This window comes from Cebus imitator, unplaced genomic scaffold (assembly GCF_001604975.1).
Source record: "Cebus imitator isolate Cc_AM_T3 unplaced genomic scaffold, Cebus_imitator-1.0 Scaffold191, whole genome shotgun sequence".
Taxonomy (NCBI): Eukaryota; Metazoa; Chordata; class Mammalia; order Primates; family Cebidae; genus Cebus; species Cebus imitator.
The window spans coordinates 1,304,733-1,313,880 of record NW_016107506.1 but is presented as its reverse complement, the minus strand read 5'-3'; the positions used below and the strand labels follow the sequence as shown (position 1 = coordinate 1,313,880).

Below are 9,148 nucleotides of genomic sequence, written 5' to 3'. Positions count from 1 at the left end.
TCAAGTGATCTGCCTGCCTCAGCCTTCCAAAGTTCTGGAATTACAGGCATGAGCCACTGCGCCCGGTTTTTTTTTTTTTTTTAATTAGAGTGAAAGTTTATTAAAAAGCTTAAGAGTAGTAATGAAGGGAAGGAAAAAAAGAAAAGAACACTTGGAAGAAGATCAAGCAGGTGACAGGAGAGACCAGGCACCTGTTACCTGCTTCTTAAAGAGCAAGGAGAAATTAGCCAGGCTAAGTAAGGGGATGGGCCAGGAGTGAGAAATCTCATCAGAGGGAACAAAGATCAGATGTACCAAGTCCCACGGCAAAAGAGAATACTGCAAGTTTAGGTAATTTAAAATATAATATATATATATTATATATATATACACCTCTGGCCAGGTGAGGTGGCTAACACCTGTAATCCCAGCACTTTAGAAAGCAAGTAAGGAAGATCACCTGAGGCCAAGAGTTCAGGATCAGCCTAGGCAACAGAGGGAGACCTTGCCTTTCCAAAAAAAAAAAAAAATTAAAGAAATTAGCCACGTGTGGTGATGTGTGCCTGTAGTCCTAGCTACGAAGGAAGCTGAGCTGGGAGGATCCCTTGAACCCAGGAGTTCAGGGCTGCAGTGAGCTATGATTACACCACTGCACTCTGGCCTGGGCAACAGAGTGAGATCCTGTTGCTGGCAAAAAAGAAAAAAAAAGTACCTTAAATTGCAGGGTTTAAAGAAAGCCTATTTAAACTTTGAGCATCAATCAAAGGAATTTTTTTTTAAACTCAATGATTAAAGATTTCCTTATTAATCTTCTGGGGGATGTGAAGAGGAATCAGGTTTTTAGGTTTCTATAATGTTTCATCCCTCACCCCTCTGACCTGCTTTTTTGTTTTTGCATTCCTTTATTCAGATATACATACATTAGGCCTGTGCTAGGTGCCTGCTAGATTGTGGTGAGTGAAACTGAAATAGTGCCTGCCCTCAGGGAGTTTATAGGTCAGATGGGTGAGAGTGGGAAAACCAATAAAACAGATAAATGTCTACTTATAAAGTGAGAAAATGGCTAAGAAGTGTGCTATGATGGAAAATACGCGGGAAACTGCAAGGAAGGTCTGTCCAATCAGACCATCATATCCCTGCCAAGCGGCCACAGTCACTGTGGGTGGGTGTGGGTGGTCTTATCAGGCACACACATGCATGCACACAGGCTCTCTATTTTGCTGGAAATTTGCAAGTGGGGGTGAAGACCTCACCTCAAAACCACTGCTTTCAACCTGCACAGGAAAGGACAGTGAAAACAGATTTTCACCAGAGCCCCAAAACACTTCTCATTTCTCATTTCTCTTTAACACTTCTCATTTTCAGTTTTGGGGCTCTGGTGAGAGAAGAGACCTCCCAAACAGGCTTTGTCTGAGCAACATGGCTGTTTATTCACCCTGGTGTGGGTGGGCTGAGGCCAAAAAGGGCATCAGCCAAGGGCGGTGGGATAGGAGTTGGTTTCATAGGTTGCAGTAGGCAGTGGAAAGTTACAGAAGTTACGGTTTAGGGTGGATTTTTGCAAGTTGGGAGGGGGTCGTAGGTTTGCTAGCTGGGAGGGAGTCCTGGGGTGTGGAGTCACAAGGTTGACCAAGATCGGTTACAAAGTCCAACGGCCTTATCAATTGGGACAGGACAATACAGAATGTCTTAAAATTCAGTAGGCACTGCAGGGGTTGATCATTTTTTCCTCTTTTCATGGTCTTCTAGTTACTTTAGATTTTCATCTGGAGTGTCCGTGCAAGTCACAGGGGTAAACATGGAGTCCCTGGGGCCATCAGTCGGCCTAAAAGACCTTACAAGAAGCAATCTCCAGGTTCTAACAGTCCCAATTTTTTTTTTTTTTTTTTTTTTTTTTTTGAGATGGAGTCTTGCTTTTGTTGCCCAGGCGGGTTCAAGCAATTCTCCTGCCTCAGCCTCCCCCTAGCTGGGACTACAGACGGGTGCTATGACGCCCAGCTAATTTTTTTTGTATTTTTAGTTGAGACGGGGTTTCACCACCTTGGCCAGGGTAGGCTCCGTCTGACCTCGTGATCCGCCCACCTCGGCCTCCCAAAATGCTGGGATTACAGGCGTGAGCCATGGCGCCTAGCCAATAGTCCCACTTTTGGAAAGAATTTACCTGAGTAATTAATTCTCTTAGACAAAGGAGCTGCTAAAAACCAGCCCGACCCTGACATGTTCTAAGTGACATTTTCCAATCGCAAACATCCATTTTGGCGTTGGGTGGAGCAGTGAGGAGACTCCGCGGCACACGCCATTGCTTTCACCACGTGTATGATTGGAACTGTATATGAGAAAGCAAAGAAATAGGGAGGCCTGGCGGGTGCGGTGAGGCCCGGCCTGGTTGCCGGGCCTCCCTCCGGCAGGAAAGACGCGTCCTCGCAGCCTGGAACTTTGTGTGTCCGGTTCTGGCTGCCCGGGCCGCCGGGGAAGCATTTCAGAGTGGGACCGCGAGAAGCCGCTTGTAAACAGAGCCGGGCCGGGATGGTCAGCGTCCGGGCAGGCTGTCACCGTGAGGCGGGCGGCGGGCTGCAGGAGCCAAGCCCACGCCAGGAGCGGACTGCAGGCCCCGCAGATGAAGGGAAAGTAGCAGCCGGCGCCCGGGTGAGCATCCTCTGCTTCTGTGCTGCCTGGCCAGCCAGTTTGGGGGATGGGGTGGGGACGACAGCATTGTAAATATCCCAGCAGCTCCCAGTGGTAGCCGTGATTTTGCTGTTTCTTCCATGCTCAGGTTTTTATTTCGTGCTGGTGATTGTACCACATTGCATTGGCTAATGGGTGAGGGGAGATTACATGATGCATTGTCTGCTTATTTTTGTGAATCAGGTATATTATAGGAGGAGAAAGTAGTTGAAATAGTAGGTGATCTTGCTGAGTGCGTTATTAGTACCCCTGCCATCCCCGCCTGGGGGTTATAAAACCAACCCCCAACAGAGCTTTTAATGTACATCAAGCTGGTGCTTCCAAAAAACGATTATTCTTTCTGACGACTCTGTCCGTTTTTAATGTATAGTAAATGACACCATATGACTGCTGACAAGCATGATTTGGTTTTATAGGAAAGAAGCTAAAAAATCAAGTTAAACCTCACATTCATCCCTTAAAAATAAATTACTTCTGAGATATACATTAGGATGACAAATTACGACTGGTCTAGATGTATACCTTGCAAAGCAAGACAAATTTGAATTTACCAGGTTAAACTGAGATTGAGCCATGCTGTTGTAAACTTATTTAGAAGTTTATTTCTTGCTTCTTCTTTCTTCCTTGGAAGGGACCAGAGTGAAACAGCTGTATTTTTTCTTTATATTTTAACTTAAGTAATCATAGTGAATTGTGATTTGTATTTATAAGTTATTTTATTATAAAATACTACATGTAAATTATAATTGGCATACTTAAAATACAAGCCAGTTTTTGTCTGACTGACTTCAAGAAAATGCCTTAACAAAAGCTGGGCTATACAGATAGTCTCTAAAAAGGGCAATAGACATTTGTAACCTTAATCACATAGTCTTTTAGACAGGGGATGAATATTAAGTTAAATCGTACTACAATACATAGCTATACATAGAAGAAATGACATTAATGCCTGATGAGTTTTCCTTTTTTCTCTTTTTTTTTAGACAGAGTTTTCGCTCTTGTTGTCCAGGCTGGAGTGCAATGGTGCGATCTTGGCTCACTGCAACCTCTGCCTCCTGGGTTCAAACAATTCTCCTGCCTCAGCCTCCCCAGCATCTGGGATTACAGGCACCCACCACCACACCCAGCTAATTTTTTGTAGTTTTTGTAGAGATAGGGTTTCACCATGTTGGCCAGGCTGGTCCTGACTCCTGGCCTCATGTGATGTGCCTGCCTCGGCCTCCCAAAGTGCTGGGATTACAGGTGTGAACCACTGCAAGTTTTTCTTTACAATGAATATTTTTACAGTATACTGGGTTACAGCAAAAACTATAAAGCCAGGCTGGTTCAGATTGAATTCCTGCTTGGTCACTTCCTAGTTGTGTAATCTTGGGCAGTTTACTTAGCCTTTCTGTGTCCTAATCTGTAGACTGGGAATAATAACAGTATTGATCTCATTAGGGTTTTTATTATTGTTATTGTTATTTTATTTTGAGACAGGATCTTGCTCTGTCACTCAGGCTAGAGTGCAATGGCGTGATCATGGCTCACTGCAGTCCGAGCTCAAGAGATCCTCCTACTTCAGCCTCCCATGTGGCTGGGACCATAGGCACATGCCACCACACCTGGCTAATTTTCGTATTTTTGGCAGAGATGGGGTTTGCCATGTTGCCCAGGCTGGTCTTGAACTCCTGAGCTCAAGGCTTAGAACAGTACCTGGCATATAGTAATTGCTATATACATGTTTGTTAATGAATATATAAAATAAAAATATGCCAGTGTTGAAAGTGGAATTGGTGATTACCAGGGCCTGGAGGGAGGGAGGCAATGGGGATTCGTTGTTTAATGCAGCGGTCCCCAACCTTTTCGGCACCAGGGACCGGAAGACCGTTTTTCCACAGAGGGCTAGTGTGGGGTGGGGGAGTAGAGGGGAATAGTTTCAGGATGAAACTGTTCTACCTCAGATCATCAGGCATTAATTAGGTTCTCATAAGGAGCTAGACCCCTGCATGCACAGTTCACAATAAGGCTCGTGCTCCTGTGAGAATCGAATGCTGCTAATGATCTGACAGGAAGTGGAGCTCAGGGGATACTGCTTGGCTAGTCCACCACTCACCTGCAGTGTGGCCCAGTTCCTAACAGGCCATGGGCCAGTACCAGTCTGCAGGCATGGGGGTTGGGACCCCTGGTTTAATGGGTATAGAGCTGCCGTTCTGCAAGATGAAAAGAGTTCTGGAGACTGGCTGTACAACAGTGTGAATGTACTTAACAATACTGAACTGTACACTTTTTTTTTCTGAGAATGATGGTTTCTGGGTTCATCCATGTCCCTACAAAGGACACAAACTCATCGTTTTTGATGGCTGCATAATATTCCATGGTGTATATGTACCACATTTTCCCTGTCCAGTCTATCATCGATGGGCACTTGTGTTGGTTCCAGGTCTTTGCTATTGTAAACAGTGTTGCAATGAACATTCGTGTGCATGTGTCCTTATAGCAGAATGATTTATAATCATTTGGATATATACCCAGTAATGGGATTGCTGGGTCAGATGGAATTTCTATTTCTAGGTCTTTGAGGAATCGCCACACTGTCTTCCACAATGGTTGAACTAATTTACACTCCCACCAATAGTGTAAAAGTTGAACTGTACACTTAAGAATGGTTACGATGGGGCTGGATATGAAGGCTCAGGCCTGTAATTCCAGTGATTTGGGAGGCTGTTGTGGGAGCACTGCTTGAACCCAAGAGTTAGCAGTTAAGGGAGGTATGATTATGTCTCTGCAAACCAGTCTGGGCAACCTAGCAAGACCATGTCTTTAAAAAAAAAAAAAAAGGTTAATATGGTAAATTTTATATTATATGTATTTTACCACAATTAAAAAATTTTAAATACCAGTGTGAGCAAAACTATGTCTTCAAACTTTTATTAGCATGCTGCAGCCCCATTCATAGTTAGTTGCTTTTGCCATTATGGAAATGCAGCTTCTGGCAGTCATTAGTAAGATTCACTTTTTTAGTAGATTCATGTAATTGAGATTTAATTATAGCGAACACAAACAAATGATAAGAACAACACTGAAGATTACGTGAGGCAGAATTCTAAAAATGCCTCTCTACTAAAATTGCTCTCTGTAATCTGTGAAACCTGTGCATATAATATCACTTTCCTGATTATGTTATGTGGCACAGTTGAATTTAAAATGGTGAGATTTTCTGGGTGGGTCTAATCTAAAGTAGAGAGCTTTATCTGTCTGGGAAATTGGAGAGACTTAAAGCAGGAGAAGGACTCAGCATGCTGTTGCTGCATTGAAGGTGGAGGGGAACTGTTGAGGAGGAATTTGGGCAGCCTTGAGGAGTGCTGGAGGTCTAGAGTTGCTGAGGGTGGCCCCAGCTAACAACCAGCATAGAAAGAAATGGGGACCTCTGACATAAGCCACAAGGAACTAGAGTCTGTCAACAATCCCAATAAGCTTATAACTGGATTCTCTATCTGAGTTTCTATTAACAGATAAGAGCTCAGCCTGGCTACCACCTTGGTTTCAGCCTTGTGTGAGAGATTCCGAGCAGAGAACACAGCCAAGCCCATCCAGACTTCTGACCTTCAGAACCGAGAAAATAAATAGGTGTTGTTTTAAGTTACTAAGTTTGTAGAAATGTGTTATGCAGCCATAGGAAACTAATATGGAAACAAAAATTGAAACAATAGCAAAGTATCATTTTTTCCAAATCTCAGATTAACATAAATTTTAAAAACGATCCACACCAGTTAGTGTGCAGCGCAGCAGACACTTGCAAACTCTAGGAGGGATGCACAATTGCTGTCACTTTTCTGAACAGCTCATTGGATGAATGTAGGAAGAGTCTCAATGATGCTCCTACCGTTTGACCCAGTGATTCCATTTCTAGGGTCCATCCAAAGGAATTTATCAGAAATATTTTAAAAGTTAATGTTCAGAGATGCTCAATATGACTTTATTTAGAAAAAAATGTATAATAACCTAAATGCCCCAAAACGGGAACTAACTATGGTGTTATCAAAAGATACAGTGTTATATAGACACTCAAAAGGACGTTTTATTGAAGAAGTTTAACAGCGCGGAAAGATGTTACCAATGATTGCTAGATGGGAAGAAATGTGACAGAAAACTGTATCTATAATAAGCTCTGAACTATGTTTAAGAAAAACAAATCTGGCTAGGCGCGGTGGCTCATGCCTGTAATCCTAGCACTTTGGGAGGCTAGGGCAGGCAAATCACGAAGTCAGGAGTTCAAGACTAGCCTGGCCAATATGGTGAAACCCCATCTCTACTAAAAATACAAAAAATTAGCTGGGTGTGGTGGCAGGCGCCTATAATCTCACCTACTCAGGAGGCTGAGGCAGGAGAATCACTTAAACACGAGAGGCGGAGGTCGCAGTGAGCCGAGATCATGCCACTGCACTCCAGCCTGGCGACAGAGCAAGATTCTGTCTCAAAAAACAAAACAAAACAAAAACCAAATCTACATAAGGAAAGGGCTGAAAGGGCCACAATGGGGCAGTGCTTTTTTCCAGTGGAGGGTGAATAGGCGTTGCTTATTTTGCCTTTTATTTTCTTCCATATTTTCAAAATGGCAAGCAATGATCATGTAGTACTTACTTATAATCACAAAAGTCAATAAACATTATTTCAAAAGCTGTTAAGTCTCTACTTTGTGGGAAATACAATGGCTATAAAACAGTACAGTCAAATACTGGAGATGATAAAATCCATTAATAAGTATGTGGCAGAAAGTGATTTTTCAAAGAAAATAAGATATAGAAAACAAATTATTATTGAAAAGGTTGAAAATAAAGTTGGAAACTATTTCATAGTAGGGCAATAAGTGAAAGCTTCTTGGTAGAAGGATTGCTGAATATCATATAGAAGTCATAGAAAAAGAAGGCACATGTATTTGTTTTCTCATAGATTGATGGACTTAGGTTTGGGCCATGGACCCAGGTTAATTATACTAGTGGGAAACAACTATGAAGAATATGTAACCATTTAGAAAAAAAAAAAAAAAAATGGTGCCTGATTAGGAAAACTAAGCTGGACCTAGCCCAATAACACCTGTATTAAAAAAATCCAAAGCTAATATTTACTGAATATTTATGAGATACTTGACATACTCTATAACAGTTTAGTCTTGTATATAGCCTTTGCTTGAAGTCATTCATTTACATATTTAAGACTTGAAGTCATTCATTTGCATATTTAAGAAGTAGGCAGATAGATAGGTACTAATTTAATGAGTAGTTTCAAAAGACCTGGCTTTAATGGGAACTTGGAGAAGTTTAGATTGTTTGGGCAGATTTTTTTAGGATTCTTTAGATAGTTTCCAGGAGCACCAAGACACTGCTGCTGTTACTTTTATTTTCCCATTTTCCCCCTATCCTATTTCACGTCATCCTGTCCTCCAACACCCTTAGAATAAGTACAGAGTGTCTGTGGCCCCACTGGTCACTGGCCAAATGCTGATTTGCTTCAGCAAGTATTAACCCCTTAAAAGAAAAGATATGGCGGGATATCCAGCAAGGAGTTGTTTTTTTCTTCTTGCTTTCTTCTTTTAGATTACATTTGGTATTTGGTTCTTAAGGAACTGAACTACGTCATAGCTTGGAATTTCTGATGCAGGCCAATTAATTCAGAGAACTCAGTGCTGAGTGAGAGTGTGATAAAAATGACCACCAGCAATAAATTCCATGCATTATGTTTGCTCTGTTTCATTGGCTACTGTGGATCATACTAGACATTGAAAAACATGTCTAATTTACCCTCATGCTGACAGGGTAAAAGTTTTATTTGTTCTGTAAGTGTAATTAATCTTGATGACAGTATGAGTTACGAGCAAAAACCAAAGTCAAAATATGGAGGCCATTGCATTGAGATGTCAGGCATGCTGTTTTCATTAACATTTGGTTTTTCATACACTTGTTGATTGTTGAGTTATGTGGCTCAAATAGAATCGCCTGATTATATGCCACATTTATGATTATGGTAGGGATTTATTTACCCAGTTCTCCTGACTCATGTAACCAGTTTATAATTCAGTACAAATTAAAGTTGTCCTGTCTGTCATTATCCAGTTTACCTGTGAACGCTTATCTAACTGGGACATTGTTAAATATCCACTTCACCTTGTGTTCTGTAGATGTGATTATATAGATGTTGATTTTTCAGTCACAGAACAAGAAACATGTGTTACAGGTTAGAAACATCAGAAATATAACTAGCAGATCTTTTGCTCCAGGAAATTAGCTGAATGATCTCCTTCTATATGTTCTTGATCCACTTTTACCAGTGCTATAACTTTTCCAGAACAACTTCTCTTCCACCTTCAGGGATTCATTGATTTGTTGATTCAGCAGTAAAGAATGGAGCACTTGTTTTGTGCCATGGCATAGTACTTGGAGCTAGGAATGCAACTTTGAACAAGGCAGGCACAGTCCATGCCTTCATGAAGCTTACGGTCTAGTGTGGG

The 9,148-nt window shown here is 41.8% G+C and overlaps 1 protein-coding gene across 2 annotated transcripts in view; it reads left to right on the top strand.

Moving 5' to 3' along the window:
- The first annotated feature begins 2,274 nt into the window (after nt 1-2,274).
- The window catches only part of PLEKHM3 (pleckstrin homology domain containing M3), a 200,929-nt gene continuing 194,055 nt past the window's right edge, over nt 2,275-9,148 (top strand). For both annotated transcript variants that reach the window (XM_017546708.2, XM_037745058.1), the window contains exon 1: nt 2,275-2,622. The gene's annotated coding sequence lies outside the window, so the exon portion shown is untranslated. The remainder of the gene's footprint in view (nt 2,623-9,148) is intronic.